This window comes from Pinus tabuliformis, chromosome 9, assembly GCF_031772625.1.
Source record: "Pinus tabuliformis cultivar Carrire ecotype Pingquan chromosome 9, CPIR1, whole genome shotgun sequence".
In the NCBI taxonomy this organism is placed as follows: Eukaryota; Viridiplantae; Streptophyta; class Pinopsida; order Pinales; family Pinaceae; genus Pinus; species Pinus tabuliformis.
Window position 1 is genome coordinate 1,031,389,119 of NC_142307.1, and position 24,074 is coordinate 1,031,413,192.

Consider the following 24,074-nt stretch of genomic DNA (forward strand, 5'->3'; position numbering starts at 1 on the left):
ACTATGGCCACCACACCAGGGTTGTGATCCAAAGGATGGCTAAAATATCCTTGGAATAGGAGGCCTCATCACGAGCCGGCCTGATCACTTTTGCTACTTCCCATTGAATGGCAGTGTGGTCATCTGGTTACCATGCCAGCACACTGATCTCTTTTGTAGAAGCAATAATGGAATTCTCCAACTATAAAAGGATCCTAGCTCATATGGGTTAAAAATAAACTCTAACGAGGCTATGGACGCCTCCTGGCAACAGAAGCTCTGCTTATGGTATTGAAGTTCTATTTTCAACATCAATAATTATTATAATACCCTCTTCTTACTTTTCTTTTTTATCAGAAGAATTCTTTCTCTAATTTCTCCCTACCTTGAACCTTTATGCATGAGTTAATGTTTTTAATCAATCATATCATTTTCAGCTAGAATATCATCAACAAATCATTTTTTTTTGCATATTGTTGTCCGTTTTCCTTACTGCATAACCTATCATCAACCAAAGCGTCTTGTCTCTTATCAATAACCATCATTACACACCCCGCTTTTGTTATATCGATACCTTTTACAGACCTCTCATTAACATACATACTTTGTCTCATATTAATGCCATATCTTTCACCCTTGTATGTTGCCATCATAACAGCATTCCCCCGTCCATTCGGCCGTAGGTGACCTCTCATCTTGAAGGAGGGAGGGGACCTCCATTACACTAGTGCATGAGTTATAACTGTTTTATTGGATTTCATAGTTTGATATGGTACTCTATGATCAGGCGGCATGTGGAAAAATAATAGTCCTCAAATTAATGAATTCTCATAGAAATATCATTTAACATTGGAAAACTTAGCTGTTACAACTTACTTGTTGTTCTATCTCTCTGTTGATGTCTGTTGCTGTCTTTTCTCCACTACACTAATCCTTTGCAATAGTAGGAAGAACTCAAGCATTTTGGGTGGTAAGGCAATGTGCCAAGAACCTTTAGTTTTGGAAGTCTACAATAGAGGCAGGGAAATTCTGGGCCCCGTAGGGTGGATATCATATTTCACAAGATTTCAGCCCCTTAGTGAGGAAATCGCTATTGAATTTCTACAACATCTGTAGAATAGGCAATCCCTGGTGAGAGTTAGAAGAATCATAGTATCAGATGTTGTAATAGTTGAAGTATCTTGGTTGCTGGCGAAAGGATCTATGTGGCCAAAAAAGAAGGTAATGTTGCAAGACGCGGTGGACATTTGTAGAGATGCAGACGAGGAATTAACCAAGAAAGGCAAGGGCATACAACCATCTTCTTTGGCAGAACCATGGCGTGAGTTGGCAAGTGTTGTCCAGACGTACATTACCTGTGATGGACGATGAGACATGGTAAGAACACGACAACTCAAAATTTTAGCTGTTTTAAAACTAAAGATCATTATTAATTTGCCATCTTTCTTGAATTCATTGATGCATGATACCGCCGATAGAATAAGACGGGCTAGGCACCCAGAAATCATAGTTAGCCACCATGGGTTGATTATAATAATTGTTACCCATAACCTTGTTCAACAAAACTTAACTTGGGATCGTCTCATAGCGGCCCTGGAGATTAGTCAAAACCCTGTAAATCAAAATCCTGCAATTTTGGAGATAAGCCAGCAGTGCCCTGTTCCGAACAGGAAAAGGACTACCCGTTCAAACATGGAACCCTAGAAGCGTAGGTGGTCTACAAGGATACATCTAGCCCAGAGAATGTCTGTAAATCCACAAGATAGCACCGAACAAGCTACGAAACCATCCGCACCAATTAGTATATAGGACTTTGAGTCAGAATGAGAGGAAGAACTTGAACAAGGGGAAGGATGTCATTTAGAATCAGAACCTGGGGAAGAGGCCAATTCAGAATCGGAACCCAGGGAAGAGGCCAATTCAGAACAAGAACCCGAGGAAGAGGATAGGCCAGACTTAGAGCAAGAAGGGCACAACATTTTGATGATGAACTGGAAAATGAAGAAGAACCTCCTCAAACATCAACCATGAGCCCCCAAAATGATATATTATAGGATTTTGAGACAGGGATGGCTCAGGTCCTGAAAAATATGCATGCATACATGTAGCCTAGAGGATCACTTGATCCTAACCTAATGGAAGCTAAATCCCAAGAAGATTCTGGGCATATAGAAATTTGGCCTTCTTCAGAAGCTACAAACTAGGAAAAGGAAGCAGACACAGAAGTTATTCATGAATCAGACAACCAGTCTGCTGACACAGTTCTATTGGAACACAGCGATGATGAACAACAAGAATATTTAGATACAAAAGCTATTGACAAGCCTGTTAGAGTAAAAGATGCTCCTCAAAATAAGCAAGTAGTCGGAGCAAAACTAAAGAAGTTGAGACAAAAATACCAAAATCTTCAAAAGATAGTTAAAAGGCTATGCTGAAAGATTAAAGAAATTGCAGTCGGCAAAACCCAAAACACTACTCCTGAGGTAGTCTCTATGGCTAGGTAAACAGAAATATGTAAGGGTAGGTCAATAGAAACCCAAACCGAACTCATCCCTACTCAAACAATAGCCACCTAGGCAAATTTGCATGCAGACTTAGTGGATGCAGCCGTTAATATGGAGAGTTGGCTCTCCTATAATAAGGAAGTATAGTTCAAGGAAATATCCTCTCGTAGCAGAGGCACTCAGACATAAGAACAAACCAAGGATATCCTGTCAAGCAAAGACCCTATACTCCTAAAGCTATAGGAAGAACTAATGCAAGCCTAGCTTGTTCTAGAAAAATGTGAACAAGAGACCGTTCCTCTGCAAAAATATCAAGAGTTGCAGAAACAGTTTAGGGAATTAACCATAACTGATAATGGGAGTTTTGAAAGATTTAGACAGGAAGAAGAAAAGCTAAAGAAGGTGAAGACCGAGCTGGACAAAGCTCGGAATCAGATAGACACCATTTGCTCACTATATTCAAATGTCTTGACATGTAGGTCTCCAGCCACAAATTATGCTCTATTCTTATTAGAATGATACTTATTGTTAATTATTAAAGCCATAATAGCTCATAAGCCAATTGAATTAAAGACAACTGAAGATTTTATAAGTTGCTACAAGGAACATGGGGAAAAAGTCCAAATGCTTCTTTGTGAATTTTATCTGCATAATTTCATATTAGAAGGAGAAGTGGATAAGAACCCTAGCCCTTTTTTTGGAGATATTCAATTCCAGGCTTTTATCTCTTTTGTAGTTAATCAACTTAAGTGGTTTAAGGCATATAATTCGTTCCAAAGACAGGAACATGGGTTGGATCTCTGGGTAAGGAGTGAGCCTACTCACCCATTTTAATTGATTGCTAAACATAAAAGGTTGATGACAGAAGAAGGCGTGATTCAAATTTTAGGGCCCATACATAAGGAAATTGTACAGAAAGGAATAACATATTTCCTGTCCATCCAGGAAAGATCCCTGACTGCATCCAAAATGAGATGGACGGTCTCAACTAACAGTGTTAAGGAAAGAGAACCATTTAATTATGGGAACTTCAAAGCTGTTGCAAGCCAGTTAATCACATACAACAATATTATTTTGAGGGAAGGGCCTTATTGGTTGGGATGTCGATTTAGATGTCCCATTATTTGGTATCCTCCTGAAGGGTATCGGTTTGACTATGAGTTACCTAAAGGACACGAAAAGACAACCTTCGCAAATTTGGAAAAAAATCACAGTTTTATGCCTGATAAAGAAACCTTTTCTCCAGGCTACTCCTTAACTACATTACATAGGAACTATTTATTTGTCACGAAGACATGAAAAAAGGTAAGCAAGGGAGTGTTGAGCCCCAAACTTGCATCTTCCCTATACACCTTTCTATCCTTTTTCCATTTACCTAGACCTCCTAAGTTGTCAAATCATTGCATATTAGTTTAAAAAGAGCGTATAAAGTGCCTTCCTAACTATGTTTTGTGTCTCCTGTTTGAATTAGATTTTTGCTCATTCAGCTGCGGAATATTGTCACTTTCCATAGTCAGTTCAACTTTCCGCAGCCTTTTTGTTAAAGTCTATGTTATAGGTGTCTTCAAGAAAATCCGGCCACATGGGCAAGTTGAAAATGATGAGGACATGGACCGAGTCCTATTGGCTCAATCGAATTCACCAAAGAAGGCTGTGGTCAAAGGTAGTCAAGCGGTGGTCAACCTAAGAGTCCTACGGTGATAAAACTCTATTTTTCACCACTTGAAGACTTGCGTGGCTGTTCCTAGACTTCTAGGGACATATCAACACTTGTGGACTGCTCCATGAATCGAATCCAACAACCATCCTCCATAGATTTAATCTTCACAGCTACCATAATGATAGATTCCTGGACGTGGTTGTTCACGTGTCTTTTATCAGTGCAGATTTTAGGAAAGTAGTTATGTCATCCTCTCTTATAAATAAAGCATTCTCATATGCATAGTAGCTAGTTTTGGTATTGTAATTTTGACTGTTAACGAGACCACTGTGCCATGACTTTATTTCTGTGTTATGACTGCATTTTAATACATGAGAAGACTCTGTTTATAAGCTCAATTCGTGGTTGATTGCTGACTGCCCGAGGTTATGCAGAGGGCCCCTGTACGCATCGAGGTTTTGTTAATTGCTGTATAGTTTCATGCTTTATTTCTTTATGTTCCTTATGCCATAATCATTTACTTGTATATATTGCACTGTTTACGGTATCCACGTTGATTGTTGTCCATAGTTTTTATGCTTTCTAATGCTGTTAACTAATCAGTGTCTTTGTTTCAGGTTACAATAGGCAACCTGGGCATTTATACATAGTTTTATAATGACTAATGACATGGAATTATTCTTGTCCTTCTGCTGATTCATTTTTCTTAGTTCTTAGTTCCAGCGCTATTTTATTTATTTCAGTTTTTCTCGTTTACTCTTCTGCAAGATAGATATTAAATTACTCATGTCATTTTCAGTTACCTCCAAAAGCCAGAGTGAGATGAATGGTGAGGGATTGAAGAATGAATGTGTAGTTTGATATTAGTTTATTTTTCTGCAAGTTAGTTATTGAATTGCTCATGTCATTTTCAGTTACCTCCGAAAGCTAGAGCGAGACAAATGATGAGGATTGGAGTATGAGTGTGTAGTTTAATATTAGTTTTATTTTCTGAAAATTAGATATTAGATTGCTCAAGTTGTTTATGATTACCTCCGAAAGCTAGAGCGAGTCGAATGGTGAGGGGTCAGAATATGAGTTGATGTAATATGATTTTAGTTTACTTTGCTTGCAGTTTTTGGATTTCTTTGAGTTCAGTTTCTTTTATATTTATATAGCAGCAAGGATACTGGGTTTCATGGTCACTAGCTCACTATTTATTTAATTAGAATAGTGGTACATTTTCATTCTCTTTTAGGAATTAATTTCATCATTGCATGTTTTAAAACCTTTTTGAAAATTTTGAAGCTTGGAAATCATTTTAAAGGACACCATTGCCTTGAACACTTATATCCATACTTGACTTTTAGAATTTCCATCTCACATTAGGGAATCAATGAAGATAAACCCAAAAACAACTAAAAATCAAAAACGAAAAAAATTAAGAATTCAGTTATCTTCCATATATAGTGCGCTTCACATCAACAGTTTATGATTCCTGGATTGACAATTAATATAGCTATTTAGGACACTCTATATTGACCAAAATGTTATCCCAAAATCAGATCCTGGAAGGCTGCTGACTAGGAAGACCTTAAGTAACTATTTCAAATGTACTTTAGGCTGAGGCTTAGCCTCCCCAACCTGAGAGGGCTCTCTCAAAGGATTAATGATCTTTGATTATGATTAAGATGGCTAACTCTTATGAAACAAATGTAAAAATATGAGTGGTGGAAACACAACTAGAAAGTATCCATTGGGCTTATGGAGTCAAATTCGTTTCAGTATAACAATGATATCAACCTTACATAGAAGTCAGGACATCTAGAATTCAACCATTCAGAACACACCAGAAACATACAGGACAACACAGTTTATAAATATGTGAAGGAAATTAGAGCACAATCAGTGATTTCTAAGTAATCACATATCTATACCACTGCAAATACTAAAGAGAGGATGATACACAACATTCTGAAAAGTAAATTCCTTCTGATTCCTGAGAAGTAAAGCCCAGTATTGTATTACTAAAACAGAGTCATATACATAGCACAATAGTTCCAATTTCTCTGAAATTTTCCAACCCCAAGTACATTGTTGTCTCTGCTATATATAGAATTATTTAAAAAGCCGAGATTCCTCCTCTAGCATGAGGGGAACTCAAATTTTGCTTGCTATGACACCTAATCATACTTTAACTAATTATTAAATGCAACAAACTGTCAACTAGAAGTTTTAGAAACCTAAGACAATTAGGAGTCTAATTCCATATCATGCTGGTAATAGCTTTTATTACAATAACACTCGTTCTATTTCAAGTGGTCTCCTTCAGTTTTTCTTTGGTGGATGTTTGAAGCTCCTTGTTGGCCCTTAATGTCTTATCTCTTTACTACTGCTGGAAAGTAGGAAACTGCCCCTGTTTTTCTGCTTTTGGTCTCCACAAAGATATTCGAAACCAATTATCCATGTTGTTCTTCTTTGATTACACAAAATGTATTGGAGCACCATGTTCTTCATGTGCTGTAGACCCTAGTCCATGCACATGTGTTAAGACAACACCTGTCTAATGTTGTTTGAAGCATTATGACCAAAGCTAGCTATGAATAATAACCACTTTATAACACATAGCTTTAGAGCTCATATATGTCCTTCCTCGGCTTGTTCTTCCCCTGCTGGATGCTCATATTTTGTTAATGATCCTCTTTATACACCTCCTTTCAAAAAGATTTTCCGCTTTGTCAATCATAATTGATCAACCAAATTATAACATGCAGCTACAACAGTTTCGTAGCGCGCTATGAAACTACTGTGTAATTTTGAAAACACAGTCTTAATGCCAAAATTTGACTATCTTGAGCTTCATTATTTTGAAATGTCTCTTTTCATGTGCCCTGAAGCTGTTCAAAACTGAATGCAAAGGCCCCTTTTAACTCTTAAACACCACATTCCTCTTGAGAGATAGTTGCTTTACCTCTACTGGAACAGACATTGCAGTTGCAATTTCCTCCATCCGATTTCTGCTGAGATCCAGAAATGACTCAATCAAATCACCGTCCAGGAAACTTTTTTCATCCACAGTCTTCCTTTCATTGCTAAATGATCGCCACTGTTCATGGCTTAAGCCCCCTACTCCCTTGATCACCTTGACAAGATTTGCTTGCAACTTTTCAAGAAACATATATTGCTCCTGAGGAAGAGATGCAATGACACCAATAACACCATTGACTGTTCCAAATATAACTGTAGGAATCTGGCTAGATTCTAAATCTGGCAGATGCATAACAAGAGATCCATGCCTAAAAAGATATAACAAACTCTCCTAAGTGTTATTCATCTACAACTTCCAATTTTCCTCTCTCTTCATCAGTTGCAGCATCGCTATTTTTCCTCACTGTAAAAAGGTTGAAATTGTTCTCTGCTCCATGGTATATATCATCATCCAGAATTTCAACTGCTGTCATTTAATTTGCATTATAATCACGAGCCCTCTCTTCCATTGCTCCCTCCTCATGTTTGTATATCAATAAAGAGATTGATTTCATCAAATCACCAACTACAATAAAATCTCCACGAGATTGAACATATAGTGCAAGAATATGACCATGATGGCCACATTCAGACTGCAACTCTCTTGAACCATCATCACGGAGCACCCATTTGTATAACTGAATCTTTTGATTGATGCCAGCAAGAACTTTCCATTAAATGCATTCAGATTGTAAACAGAAACCTTTGTCTCCTTCCCAGTAACAAGTTGCAGTTTACCATCTTCAACTGAAAATACTAAAATTCAGCCCTTGTTAGGTTCGTTCTCCTCGGGCAATACATATGCTGTCCCAACACAATAATAAGCATTGTTGTCATCTGTAAATGAACAACTGAGGATGGAACAACCATTTTCATAAGTATCAAGTTGATAAAGAACTTAAAATGTCTGAGAATACTTCACACTGCAAATGGCAAAGGTACGAAATTGCTCATGATGGCAAATACGACGAGCATGCTCTCCAAGAGGAACTGCACGGATATGAAGTTTCTGAATGTCATCAATTTACCCAATAGTAAGCAGGTCCTCCTTTGCAATTTAGACAACATAAAGACAGGAAAGTTGTAGCTATGTTGCAGAATGCCACCTCCAACGGGATTCCATAAATAGGTCTTGTTCTCATAAGGGGAAAATTCAGCCTGTGGAAACGTCTTATCAGGAGAAAATCCTGATGCATGAATCTGATTCCCAAAACCATACTCAATAAATAGCCCTGCTACTTGCTGAGAAAACCCAGGTTCATCTAATATCCTGTTGAAAACAGCTTCCATTTCATGTGAAGGCAAAAGAAGAGCTAAAGGTTGATCCAGATGTTCCCCAGCATTTTCAAGTCGCTTTATTGGAGCAGTAACTTTTACACGACCTGGATTTGCGCATCCAATTTCACCCGAAATATTCAAAAGCCTCACGCAAGGAGTTCCATCAACTCTTATATACATGGCCCTTTCAAGCTCTGGAACTGATTCTATGGAGCTATGTTGCACACCAGCAGCTACAGCCACATGAATGAGAATGGCGAAGTAGAAGAAACGGATCGCCATTGTCGCGTGAAACCCTTGAATTAATGGAGTACGTGAATTGTAGCCCTCTCGCTCTGCAAAGCTGTCTGGAAAGGAAACTGAATTGAAAGGGCACATGTGATTGACTTCCTTGAGATTCACATTGCTATACAACAACTTCTGATTACTAATGTAAATAACTATCAGCCTCTATGATGCTGCAAAAACATGTGCTATGTTCTTAGAGTGAAAAGTCCTCAAGGTGATAGCTTTTGTACCCAACGAAATCTTCTTCCAGTCAGACAACTCTCCAGTGCTCATATTTGATATGAAGTTGAATAGATGCCCATCCCCAAGACCACATGGAAAGCTAAAACTGAGCTCAAGATTGTTTACAAGGAATAGTTTCAGACTGCCCCAAATCCAAAGAACAGATGCAAAACCCAGAAGGAAATTTCCCCGATTTCTCTGATACCATTTCGAAAAGCCTAGTTGAATGACCAAAACCGCAAAGCAAAGTACAACTGTAAACATGTGCCAGTACCAAGACACCTAACGACCTAATGATGAGGATAAGCGGTTGGATATGATAGACAAAATGTATAAGCTGACAACTTTTGATGTAAACACAGCGGATTTTGGGTAAGGTTTGCTACGGATCCAAACTAATCCCTGATTTTGTAGCGCAGCCAGTGTAAATTCTGGGTTTTGCGCTACGAAAACACCTAGACAGTTTCATAACACATAAGAAGATTAGAACAAATTTGATACAATGGAATCTGTGTGAGTTATGTAACCAGTGACGAATGAGAGCAGAGTGTTTGAACTTTATTTAACCATACCACCAAGACTCCTAGGACTTAGATACTAAGCAAATTTGAAATAAAACTAAACCCAAACTAACACCAAACGTTTACAATCAAAATGATGTAAACAATTTAGAAATTTTTTCTTAGGTGATAACAGGTGGCTCCACTTGGGATAGTGTGCTCCTATAGTACGCTAAGAAATCGTAGGTCCAGTGCTTTATCCTCTTATGACAAATGGACAATTTCTTGACAAGCACCCCCTTCAAGCTTCTTGGGCCTTCACCTCGGGCTGAAGTTTGATATCCATTTCAATCATGGGTACAAGATATGAAAAATCATTATGGGAGATTTGCTCAATTTTATCAATATCCTCCATCTTTTCAAAATCAACAAGCTCCACAACTTCCAAATAAAAATCCACAACTTTCATTGCCATTTCCACAACAACAACAACCTTCTCAACAAAATCCAAATTCTCAACTCTTGCTTCCATTCCAATAGAAGACAAATCAACTACCATCCCAGCCATTGCCAAATCCCAATAATAAAAATCCTCAAAATGATTACATGGTAGAAGGACAACAGTTTCCTACCTATATGATTGTTCCTCTCAATTATGTACAACTTAGATCTGGTAGAGTTTTAGAAAAACCTTCTATAGATACTCAAAAGAAAAGTATTTCTGAGGAAGATTCTCTTGAAGCCAATAAAGGTTCTGAAGCATCTCTTCAAAACCCAAACACTCAAAAAGAAAAAGAAAAAGAGTAAACCCCCACAACTCCTATAGTTGAGCAACCTGCATCATCATCCACACCTCCTTTTCCTGAAAGATTACAAATTGACAAAGGAGTGCAAAAACAAATCTTGTTGCCTGACTATGATTTCCTAGATAAATTAAAGAATGTCTGTATCAATATTCCCTTGCTACAAGCCATTAGAGAGATTTTTAATTCAATGGAAAAACCTGTGAGCAATTTATGAAACCGACGTTTCGGACTAGCTAGGTGAGTCCATCATCAGGGTAATGAGAGAATTGTTCTGCATGTCCCTTCCAGAACAATGCTCTCATTACCCTGATGATGGACTCACCTAGCTAGTCCGAAACGTCGGTTTCATAAATTGCTCACAGGTTTTTCCATTGAATTAAAAATCTCTTCCAACCTGTATGGAATCTCTCTTCAACGCTATCAAGTCCCACCATGGAAGGGACATGCAGAACAATGCTCTCATTACCCTGATGATGGACTCACCTAGCTAGTCCGAAACGTCGGTTTCATAAATTGCTCATAGGTTTTTCCATTGAATTAAAAATCTCTTCCAACCTGTATGGAATCTCTCTTCAACGCTATCAAGTCCCACCATGGAAGGGACATGCAGAACAATGCTCTCATTACCCTGATGATGGACTCACCTAGCTAGTCCGAAACGTCGGTTTCATAAATTTCTCACAGGTTTTTCCATTGAATTAAAAATCTCTTCCAACCTGTATGGAATCTCTCTTCAACGCTATCAAGTCCCACCATGGAAGGGACATGCAGAACAATGCTCTCATTACTCTGATGATGGACTCACCTAGCTAGTCCGAAACGTCGGTTTCATAAATTGCTCACAGGTTTTTCCATTGAATTAAAAATCTCTTCCAACCTGTATGGAATCTCTCTTCAACGCTATCAAGTCCCACCATGGAAGGGACATGCAGAACAATGCTCTCATTACCCTGATGATGGACTCACCTAGCTAGTCCGAAACGTCGGTTTCATAAATTACTCACAGGTTTTTCCATTGAATTAAAAATATCTTCCAACCTGTATGGAATCTCTCTTCAACGCTATCAAGTCCCACCATGGAAGGGACATGCAGAACAATGCTTTCATTACCCTGATGATGGACTCACCTAGCTAGTCCGAAACGTCGATTTCATAAATTGCTCATAGGTTTTTCCATTGAATTAAAAATCTCTTCCAACCTGTATGGAATCTCTCTTCAACATTAGAGAGATTCCTATTCTAGCAAAAACAATAAAGGATTTGAGTCTCAAAAGACCAGGAAGGAAACCAAGAGATATAAGAAGAATCCACCTGGTAGGAAAAATTGCAGATATCATGATGGGAAAAATTGCCATGCAAAAGTATGTAGATCCTGGTAGTCCAATTATCAAAACTCATATCAATGGGGTAGAAACTCCAAATACTTTGATTGATTTAGGGGCTGCTATCAACATTATGAGTAGACAGAGTATGGAAGAGCTAAAACTTCCTAATCTTCTTTTTACACCTACTCTACTGCAACTTGCAGATCGATCAATTATCAAACCAGATGGTGTATTAGAAGACATTTCGGTCTCCTTAGATTCTTGGGAATATCTAGTATATTTCATGATTTTGACTCCCAAGAGTAATCTAGGAGGGCACCCACTCATCTTAGGAAGACCGTGGCTAGCCACAACTGATGCTTTCATTAGTTGTAGATCTGGGGATATGTACATTTATGATGGCAGTTCGACAAAGAAATTCAATTTGTATCCTCCAGCAAAAGCAATTACAGAAGTAGGAGATAATGAATGGGTCGATGATGAGGACACTATACAACCTGTCTTTACCATTTCTGAAATTAGTGAATATAGTCAAATTCTGAACACATTAGAAAATTTTGAAACATCTTCAGAATATGACCACACACAATTTCAGTTAGATTCTGACATTGAGTATCTATCATCTAGACAAATGTATCTTTACTCTATGGAAGAGTTTGGTAGTTCCACCATTGAGATTTTTCCAGGTAAAACATTGAATATCAACAAAAACTTGGAAAAATCACAACAGGGAGAGCTAACCAAAATCTTGCAAAACATTTCTACTGCATTTGCATGGGAGTATACTGATATGAAAGGCATTGACCCTAAGACTTGCATTCATCACATCAACATCGAGGAAAATAGTAGACCAATCAGACAACCTCAGAGAAGGATGAATCAAAACCTTAGGGAGATAGTGAAAGAGGAGCTCCAAAAGCTACTCAATGTAAACTTCATTTATCCAATTTCAGATAATCGATGGGTTTCTCCTTTGGCTATAGTACCTAAAAAGAATGGTAAATGGAGAGTATGCATTGGTTACAGGGAATTGAATAAAGCAACTTTGGAGGATCACTTTCCTTTGCCCTTTATCGATCAGGTATTAGATACTCTAGCAGGCAAAAAGTACTTTTCATTTTTGGATGGTTTTAGTGGCTATAATCAAATTCAGGTAGCACTTGAAGATCAAGATAAGACCACATTTACCTGTCCATGGGGAACTTTTTCTTACCGAGTGCTTCCTTTTGGATTATGTACTGCACCCACAACATTTCAAAGAGCAGTACTAGGAATCTTTTATGATCTAATCCATGATTGTGTAGAGGTTTATATGGATTATTTTACAATTTATGGTAATTCATTTGAAGAGGCATTAGAAAATTTGGAAAATGTCCTTATAATATGTAAAGAAACAAACCTTTCATTGAGTCATGAAAAATGTTTTATGATGTTTACTGAAGGTATTGTTTTAGGACATCACATTTCAGGGGATGGGATTAAAGTTGATAGATAAAAAGTTGAAGTCATCTCCAAGTTCCTTATTCCAAATTGTCAAAAGGATGTTAGAAGTTTTCTGGGATTTACTGGGTACTATCGAAGATTTATAGAGAACTTCACCAAAATAGCATCTCCACTCTTCAAATTGCTTACAAAAGACTGTGAATTCAAATGGGATCCTAATTGTCAATCAGCATTTGAAACTTTGAAAACAAGAATATCTAAAGCACCCATCTTGAGAGGGCCAAATTGGAAACTTCCTTTCCATATTTCTACAGATGCTTCAAATACAGCTCTAGGAGCTATGTTGGGTCAAAAGGATTTAGTTCCTTATGCCATTTACTATACCAGTAAAAATTTGACTCCCACTGAGTTGAGCTATACTGTGACTAAAAAAGAATTCTTAGTTGTTGTTCATGCAATCAATAAGTTTAGACATTATATAACAGGCTATGAAACTTTTGTCCATACTGATCATTCTGCGATTAGATATCTAATGAAAAAACTTGTTACTAATGGCAGAGTTACAAGATGGCTCTTAATTTTACAGGAATTCAATATTACTGTGTTGGATAGACTGGGGAAACAAAATACAGTAGCTGATTTCTTGTCTAGGATCAAAAATACTAAAGCAGATTCTCCTGTAGAGGATAAGTTTCTAGATGAATATTTATTTGCAGTAATTACTAAGACTCCTTGGTATGTAGATATTGCTAACTATTTGGTTATAGGGAAACTACCTCCACATTTATTTCCTAGTGAAAGAAGAAAGATTATTTAGGAGAGTTGAAAATATTCATGGATTTATAACGAATTATTTAAAACAGGGCCTGATTTTGTGATCAGAAGATGTGTTAAGGAAGATGAACTTCTTGACATCCTCAAGGCATGCCATGAAGAACCATGCGGCGAACACTTTGCTAACAAAAGGACAGCCTATAAAATCCTTTCTTTAGGATATCATTGGCCTTCCCTCTTCAAAGATACAAAATAATATGTCAAAAGGTGTGACAGCTTCCAAAGAGTAGGGAAACCGACTCTTTCAAATGAAATGCCATTACAACCACAGGTACTCATCGAACCCTTCAAAAAATGGGCTCTAGATTTCATTGGACCTATTAATCCACCATCTAAACAAAAGAAGTATATATTGGTATGTACTGATTATGTCACTAAATGGGTAGAAGCCAAAACATTACTTTTTGCTACTGAAAATTCAGTTGTTAGTTTTATTTATGAGGATATTTTTACTCGCTTTGGTGTCCCAAGAGAAATTGTGATAGATCAGGGAAGTCAATTCACATCCAACATGGTGGAGAAGTTGATGGAAGAATATAAAATCAAGCACAAAAATCTACTCCTTACCATCCGTAAGCAAATGGCCAAGTGGAGTCTACAAACAAAGCTATTGAAGGCATCATCACCAAAACTATTCATCTACACAAAAGAGATTGGGTAGAAAGGCTTCCTGAAGCCTTATGGGCCTACAGAACTACATGGAGGAATACAACAAGACATTCTCCCTATGAACTTGTTTATGGGAAAGAAGTCTTACTCCCCATTGAGTTTCAAGTCAAAAATTTCAAGATGGTAGTTCAGTTGGGGATGGATCTATCAGAAGCCCAAAAGCACAGAATGGAGCAGTTGAATGAGCTCGATGAGATTAGACAGAAAACAATCCTAAAAACTGATCTAGTTTAGCATCAAAGAGCTAAGTGGCATGACAAATACATCAAAGAGAAAAAGTTTCAAGAGGGATATTGGGCATTACTATTTGATTCCAAGTTTAAAGATTTCAAAGGTAAATTTCAGACTCATTGGCTTGGACCATATGAGATTGACAAAGTCTTTAGCAATGGAGCGGTAAGAATCAAGACCATTGATGAATTTAAAACTTCTCTTATTGTGAATGGCCACAGATTAAAGATTTATCATAAGCCACTCTCAAAAGAGGAATTTGTCAAAATGTTTCAAGAGAATTCTGTAATAAGGTTGGTGAAGAAGAATCCTTCTTCTCCACCAGCCTAACCTTTGTTCCTTTGTGTTAAAAAAAAAAAAAGGTAATTTTTATAAGCCTGAAAACCAATCACTGATTGGCCGTCTTATACAGAAAATATAGAGTGAAAATCAGGAACACCTGACACCCTATATTTTCAAAAAATAAAAGATCTCTCTTTCTCCCCCATTTTCACTTCACTTCACTTCGTTTTCATTCCACTCCATTTCATTTTCATTTCACTCCACTCCATTTCATCCCACTCCATTTCATCCATTCCATCAATAAAAGTCTCTTTCATGACCATTTTCATTCAGTTAGTTATTATCTATCCATCTTCATTCAGCCAAGTGGTTGCTGTGTCAGTTTCCGTAGCTGGAATCAGATTCCGTAGCCAGAAGCAGTTTCTGTAGCCACCACTCTGTTTTTCAAATTGAAAGTCAAGATGTTAGTTCAATGATCATGAAAGAAAATGCAGGTATGACCGAGGACATATTATGAAGACATGGAGCATCTAAAAGCATTAATAAGGAGCGGTTAATGGACAACAAATGGTAAAGATTCCAAGGTATGAGTAAAAATTTCTTTCAAATAGCAATCAAAAGCACAATTTTGCATAGTTATTAAACCATAAGCTCCACTATATGCAATGATTGCTATGATAGCTCCATAACCATTCCACAACATTCCTCCACGAACCATGCATTTATTCTCTAAACGGTCTCATGATTAATTCTCAGGTTTAACTCGTATTTAACTACACTTTCACACTCCACCTGTAATCATGGGATGTGACCGATTTAATTACGGCTCCTCTCCACCGCATAATTTCCACAGCTATTTCATAAACGTGTTAACATCTCCTCTGCAGCCGTTTAGTTTAAAAATTCTGCCGGGTTCACTTCACTCCCCTGCCATTTTATTGAAGCCACAACTACATTACCATCTCGTTCACATACGTCTCCACTCCACTTCGTGAACTCACCTCGGCTACCTGTCCTCTGTTTTCCACTTACAGTCCCTGAACATTCCCGTTACCTGCTCTCCAGTTTCCATTTTCAGCCACTGTGTTCTTCTCTATAAACCCTGTGACCTGGTCGTCTTACCTCTGCTAAACCCCCCACACACAAATGAATTTCAAATAGAAGAAAAGATGGGTCAGTTATTGAGGGAAGAATCGAAAGGGCCCAAGTTCTTAGAAGGATACCCTCAAGTGAAAGACTTACTGAAGAAGGCAAAATGGCTACGTTTCATTCAAAAATTTAAGGGCCACAATAAGGAGATAACAAAAGCTTTTGCAAGGTCTTTTAACGGCCAGGTGGTGGAAATTGGGGACCTTAAGTTCACAGTCATTGAAGCATCCATAGCAGCTACTACAGACCTGCCCTAGGAAGGTGAACACTAGTTCAAGAACAAGAGTTTGGACGAGCAGGCTTGGAGAGTCATATTACACAACCCAGGTATGGACGTAACTGTATTCACAAGAGGAATTCCTGTTCATGCTTTAAAAGAGGAGTGGGCCTATTTACTATTAATCATTCAAAAGTTCATTACTTGTGAAGGCCATTTTGGGGCAATGTACATGTATCACACTCGGTTATTGATGAACTTTTTAGAGAACCAAACCCTCAATCTGCCCTACTTTTTATTGCTGAGCTTGAAAAAGATGTGCACAACAGTCCAAAAGAACATAGAAGACATAGAACCTCATTTGTATCATCATGGGCTTGTGAGAATTTTAATTGAGGACCAATTGAAGAAAAATAGGGATACCTGGGAATGATTTTTGGTGAGAAACTACTTTCAAGAGCCATCCGAGGCACCTAAAAGTAGTACACCAAGAAGGAGTAGGAGAAAGGAGAAAAGTGCAATAATTCAAGACCCTCCTATTATTAAAACCAAAGAAATTGATCAAAAAGGGAAGGAGAAAAGGACCAAGGATAGAAAACAGAGAAAATTGAAAGGGAAAAGAAACATAGAGGATGTCTACCATTCACTAGAACCTTCTTTAGAAGAAGACCATCAAGTGTTGTCTGAAAGACTAGTGCATCTTCAAAAACAAGCAGCTACAGCCAAGAATAAAGAAAAGGGAAAACAGAGTATGGAAGAAGAGAGTACTAGCCCATAGCCTTTAAGAAGAAGCAATGGGCTTAGAGGAAAGTGGAGGAAAGCACAAATAAAAGGACCCCACTTTATTGACTTGGGTGGGGAAACACTGGAGAAACCTCCAGCTGGCCGTAGCCCACCTCATCTTCAGCCAAATATTGAAACCAATCCTCCCGATTTTGATATGAGTCCTTCTTTGCTAGAGTTAGAAATTAGTCCTCCTCAATAGGACTTTGGGGTCAGCCCAACGAAAACACTCGAAATAGACCCAAATCAGCAAGGGGTGTATGATTATCTAGAATCCTTAGAGAAGACAGCTGCAGGCCTGAGCACGTCATCCACTCTACCTCACACAGCACAAGAAGCACAAGTCCAATCATTGAAACAACAAGTGTTTGAATTGGAGGTCTTAAATAGACACATTAAACAAGGAAATGAAGCATTAAAGGAGCAAATCAAATTGGACAAGATCAGTCATGAAGACACTATATTACATCTCGGATTGTGGCAGAAAAGGAACAGGAAATTAAAGAAAAAGTATAGGAAGTTGAGTAGAGAATTGATCAGTCTCAAATTTAGATGTTTGATGAGGAAGCCCAGGTGTTGTTGGGAAAAGTATCCAATACGGAATGACCCTATCCCACTCTAAGGGTGATAGTACCTCAGCAACAACTGAATGCAAAGCTATTCAAGATTACTTCTTTATGAGATGTAAGAGAGAGGAGAAAAGGATCCACTAACCGTTATCTTCCGCTAATGGTTGATCCAATCTTCCCTCTTTGCTGCTTGCTCCCAGCTCCTTGCTCTTTCACTGGCCCAGCTACACAAAGATCCTGCAAAAGCATAAGAAAGGGAAACTACAAGAAGCATACATCCATAATTGATTCAAGGATTAGAATAAATCAAATATACAAGTATCAATACGCCACAGAGACACATGCATATAGAAGAACCTCAAATGCTTTATTAATGGAAGAAGTAAAGTTCTGAGAGTGTTACAACCATAATAGGCCCAATCCAGCAACACCTCCCAGCAGAAAGAAATCTCCTCTTCACCTCCTTCAAGCAAATCACCCAATAGTTCTATGCACAAACCAACAGCACTTCCTTACATTCACAAGATTCCAGCCTCCCTAGACCTCATGAGAGAGCTCTATATATAGGAGTTTTGGAGAAAGGATGAGTCAGCTTGAAGCTGGCATGAAGCTGACAAGTGTCCTCTCCCACTTCAGTTATACTTCATTTCTTGAGTCCACTTGGAGTTTCTTGCTTCCACTTGGAGATCTAGATCCTCTTACTCATCACAAGGCGAATTCCCTGATCCAAGTGTCATTTTGGAAGCTTCCTGGGCATTTGACACCTTGCAGAATGACTGTGCCACTTGGCCAATCTCGCCCAGCACAGGTAGCCTTCATTAGATTTGACATTCAGCGCAGGTACAGAGTGGAGCAGTTGACATTCAGCGCAGATGCTCAGTGGAGCAGTTGACATGATCCAGAATCAGCTTGTTTTTGAGTGTTTTCAGGTGGAGAACTGATTTTCAGTGCTGTGGTTTGCTGACCTTGTTCCTCTAGGGGTAGGAACAACATGTTTAGGGACTTTGGATCCCTTAGATTATCGACATTTCATGCTTCATGCTGTAAGGCACAAAAATGTCTATAACAGTTGCCCCCTAAAGTATGAGGTCGTTTATCGGGTGAAATGCTTTATCAGGAGGATCCGAAGTTCATTCAATCGCTGAAAGGTGCCCTGTAATAAATACAATACAATACATTATTTTTCATTCTGCTTTCATGATCTAGCTGAGGCGGGCATTCCCATGCTCAGCTTTATAAATTCATTTTGGTACATAGAACAGACGATCGTCTGATGGTAGACTAATAATTCTCTGCTGAAATTATCATCCTTTGAGTAGGATGATCATCTGCTGCAATGATGTACATATCAAATGTCTTTATATTTCCTGAATATATATCGCAGCCCGGATGGATGAAACTAGATCCGGGGTCTTCAAAACTCGTTCGATCTTCACTCTAAGTACAAGTCGATCCATGTGAGAATTGCGCTGAAGTCGAACATGGAAAGACATCGCTTGATTACCGGTCAATAATGTAAACTGTTAACAAGCGCGAGAGGAATCACCAATAATGAAAATGACCCTCAAGGTACTGCAGTACAATTCACGTGGTGTGAATAAAGGACTTGGCGTCGAACACCACGCAAAATCTTCTGGTCGAAGGTCATTAATGTATACCTGTCGCCGGAAGTGAGAAACTTGCCATTGAGGCATGCAAGCTTCAAAGTACTGAGGGGGGTGTTCCTGGATCAACTTCTTGGATAATGAGCTGAAGTCGACAAGAAGCGATCCGTCAAAGGAGGGCCTTAATGAATCCCACATCAGTGACACGGAACGGAGCTAATGATTTTAGTGGAGGTGAAAACAATCTGTGAAATATGATTCAGGGTGGCGATCATGGGTGGATGAAGGATAATGTATGGTAGTGGATGGGACACGGTTGACTCTTTTTGAACACATCTCTTGAACATATAACGACACTGATGTGATGGATCGATAGCATTACCCCAAATGTGGATGGTTTGGCGAGGACCATGGTGATAAGATCGGTGAATGAAACAACCCAACCCGATGTGATACGGAGGACAAAGTGTCATGTTCAAGAGCGACCTGCTACCATTAAAGCTTTGAGGTTCTCCCAATTTTTCCCCAGTCATTTCTGACCAGTACCTCTTTATTTTTGTCAAGCTTGAGGAGGATAACATATGCTTGTTCTATAACCTGCCCTTCGGGCAAGCCCATCACTATGTTTTAACGAGCCTAGCGATAGGGAAACTCGTTCTCGTCTAAAGACAAGTTTGTCGCTATTTAATCACTTTAATGAGTCTAACAACAAGGAAAACTCGGTCCTTTTCATTTTTAGAGAGTCTGAAAAGGTACAGAAAGTTAAATCCAAAATTCCTTTTTCGTCATCTAATCCCTTAAGTCCGAAAAAGTATAAAACAATACAGAAGGGATGAGTTTTCGATAATTTTAACGAGCCGAATAAAACAAGCGCTCGACCTTTTTATGCAATAATCCCTCAGGTCCAAAAAGATTAAAATCTAGAGGAGGGATAGCTCTTCCGGTCCTTTTAACGAGCTGGAAGGCCAAAACTCGGCAAACTTTTCATATTTTACGAGTCAGGAGAAAAGAGCTCAAAGAAGACTCGTCTTTTGAGGAACGAGTGATAAACAGGGATAGTAGCAGATTCCAGGTACAGGTTGGAATTTTCCAATCACGGCAGTGTCACAAGGATGGCTAAATGAAATCACTCTTCGCAGCTATTCCTCAAAATGGGTAAACAATCATATGGGGGTGAACGATCGGCCAAATGGAATGGAGGTGGCAAGTGCAAACACGACCAAGGCTTTTTATGGCTAATAAATTTACGATCACAATGGTTATTTACCGGGATAGGTTCATTTTTTAATGAGCTTAAACTCTGGGGAAAACTCTTGCTCACGCTTTTCTATTTTTTAACGAGCATAGATTCCACGGTAAAACTGCTTGATCTTATGTTTATTTTTTAACGAGCATGAACTATGTGCTAAAACTGCTCGGATCTCGCTTTTCTATCTTTTAATGAGCATAAATTCCGCGGTAAAACTGCTCGATATACCAGTCATAAGATAAGAAATGTCTCCTGCAAGATTCCAATTTTTATAGAGCTTGCACCTCACATAAGCTATGCTCCCTCTCATCCTTTCTTTATGCAAGTTCGGAAACGGCTAATCCCAAAAATAGATAAATAACCACTCCTAGCTTGCACTCCAAAAGGTTTGCATGCCCCCAGGTATAAAGTACAATTTCAAGGCTGCCCCTACTTATCCGATAAAACATTTGTTTTAAAGGGTGAGGCTTGCCTCTTCCTGGTTACCCAAAGATTGTTTTGTTAACACCATCAAACGAAAACACTTCCTCGGCACTGTTTACCGAAGTAGACAATGGTGAATGACCTTTTTCAAACAAGTAACCTTATCAAAAGAATCCTGTTCTAGAAAAACCCCTCTTCCTTCCACGGACGGGGTACGGACTAGTCATATTCCTTCGCGGAAATTCTACTTTATACCCAAGGTTTCCTCTGCCCGAAGCAGACCAGGATGCATGCCCCCTGGGTTCCAGTCCCATCTTTCCGAATCACTCGCACTCATCGGGAAGGAGGACTGGGGGGGGAGACATTTCTTGGGTGAATAGACCATTGAGGGTTGGTATGTGACTATTTGCGATGCGTGATCCCGGAAACGAAAGTTGGTCTATGAGCTTGACCATTCTTCCTTCGTGTGGAAAACACATTACTCTAAAGAGTGAGGAGACTATAGCTCCCATGCAATATATATAGTCTCGTCCAAGGAGTAGGTTATAATCCAAGGGTCCTTGAACGACCATCACGTTCATTTGAACGGTCTTCCCTTTCAATGTAACAGGCACATTGGGGAGGATCCCTAACGGTCGACTGGTTCCTTTATCAAAACCCGAGAGATTTCTCATCTCAGGCAAAAGCGCTGGGGAACCCAGTGCTTTCCAAGCAATAGAGGAAAGGATACTCACAGATGCCCCTTCATCAATGATAGTTCCGGCCATTACCATTCTATAAATTTGGACTATGATTCTGAATGGTATATTGGCTAGTAACCGGGGTCTGCCTAGTTGGTTCCAATCAAAGGACACAACCAGGTTGCTTGGTGGTGGGACCGAATACACGGCCGGATACGACCCTGACGATGTTCCTTCCTGCGATAAAGGAATGGGCGCATTGCCCTGATGCTCATCAGAATCTGTGTTGATGAAAAGAATCTGGATGGTGTCATCCTTATTCTCTTCAGTGAGGGTGTCATTTGAAGATGAATCTTCAGTGACGGTGTCATTTAAGGATGAAACTTCTGAAGGAAGAACCAGGTCAACTGCCGTATCGACCTTTAGACTTTCGTCTAGTCTGGATTCAGTAGGTTCATTTTCAATGACTGACGCTTCAGCTGACCACTTGAGCGGGCCGGCTGTATTTTCAACCAATGAAGGACTTGGCATGAGTTTTTTGTATCCAGGAGGAAGTCTCAATGGTGAAACCGGGCGATCTTCCAAAACTCTCTTCGCTTCGTCTAAGAAGGGACAACGGTGGATGGCGTGATTGCCTTTACACAGTTTGCAGGGGGATCTTACTCCCCCTCTTTGTCTTGAACCTTCACTTTCGCTGGTTGACGGTAAGCATTCAACATGGCTATCAGAGGTTGATGCTCCCGAGTTGTGCAAATGAGGTGACCAGTCCCTTAGTATCCGGGGAATACAGGGACAATCTCTATGGAAGTGGTCTCCTCTACATATGACACATGGCGATTTAGGCCCAGTCTGTGCTGTGTGTGGATTTTTGTCAGATATCTTTTGCTTGTCCCCAGTCGCCTTAGGCTCCTTCTTCTTCTTCTCCTTCTTCTCCATGGGAGCTTGGCTTTTGCCGGCTCTACCTTGCGAAGATGAAGGATTAGAGGAAGAGTTATAGGAAGTAGAAGGCTGGTGGGTAGCTCTAGACTCATCTAACTGTTGACTCGACTGTTCAGGAACCGTGGTGGTCTGAACTACATTGGTTGAGAATAGCCAAATAGGCAGGCCAATTGTCAGTCCTGGAAGCGACAATGTGGCCATGTGGGGCGCACCAACTTCTCCCCAAGAGGAGAATGGACTAGGATTTCCATCATGTGGAATTCCTTGGTTGGGGCGTTCCATGTTCTCAACCTAAGATCAACGCGGGAATAGGAGGTTATTATGTTCCGTTTAAAATAAATTTTATAACGACGCTTTAGACACAACTTTCTTTTTCACTTTTTAAGAGTCGAGAAAAAGCTAAAGATGACTCTAGTCTCCTTCAATGTTTTAACGAGCCCGAAGTGACAAATGCTCGGATGGACTTTTTCAGTTATAGAGTTTGAAAAAGGCCAAAAGAAACTGCTCTGGAGTTCTAGGCAGAGGGTGTGCCAAACTTTTCGCAAAACCACAGAATACGTTTTACGGTACGAGTGGTCAATCTTCGTGAATGCTGTGTTCACTGCATTGCGATTAGTAGGGCGGCCGACACGGTTTCCTATTGGATAAAGGCTTTGTTCCTATAGGGGTCTCCCAATATATACGCGATGGTACGTGGGAGCACAAGTCCGTATTGATACTTATCGCTTCACCGTGGAGGAATCACCCAACCACTCAATGCTAAGATATCGCGTTTAACGACGCCGGAACACGTCTCTAGCTTAGACCTCTATGTGTTTGCGTTATGTTTCAATGCGTTGTTATGTAAATTCAATTTATTTTAAGGTTGATCTTGTTTAGCAGTTTGCCTTTATGGATCACCACGAGATGTATGATAACACTCCTAAATGCAGTCTAAGATGATAAGCAAGCTTTTCAATCTTTCAACTTTGAAAATCTTAACTACTGAGGGAAAAGAAAGATAACATCTTTTCACATAGATCATAGAGCACACACTAATGCACTTTTTCCTAAATCAACATGCAAGCTGTCATAATGCACATGCACAATGCAAGTATTTCTTTTCTCTTTCTTAATGTTGGCACAATGCAAAAAGAAAGCTGTTGTATAATTTTGAATTCAATTTCAAGTGAAAGCAAACAAGCTTGTCCAAAATCAAAAGACACCTTAAGATTTACTTGTTTCGACACTAGAAATATATAAACTCAAACCATATGATGAAAGAAAAAGCTCAATCAGCTATGAACAGCAAACAAACTAACTCTTAAGATCAATACGACACTTTATCACAGGTCTAGATCTAAGAGGCCACAGCAAGACTAGTTCACTTTCGTTATTGGAAACTGTAAATGATACAAGAAATACACAAAGACCAAACACAGTTTCTTTATACAA

At 39.1% G+C, this 24,074-nt stretch overlaps 1 pseudogene; it reads right to left on the bottom strand.

Moving 5' to 3' along the window:
- Positions 1-7,048: 7,048 nt before the first annotated feature.
- On the bottom strand, positions 7,049-8,709 carry LOC149152212 (DNA damage-binding protein 1a pseudogene; annotated as a pseudogene).
- Positions 8,710-24,074: the final 15,365 nt, after the last annotated feature.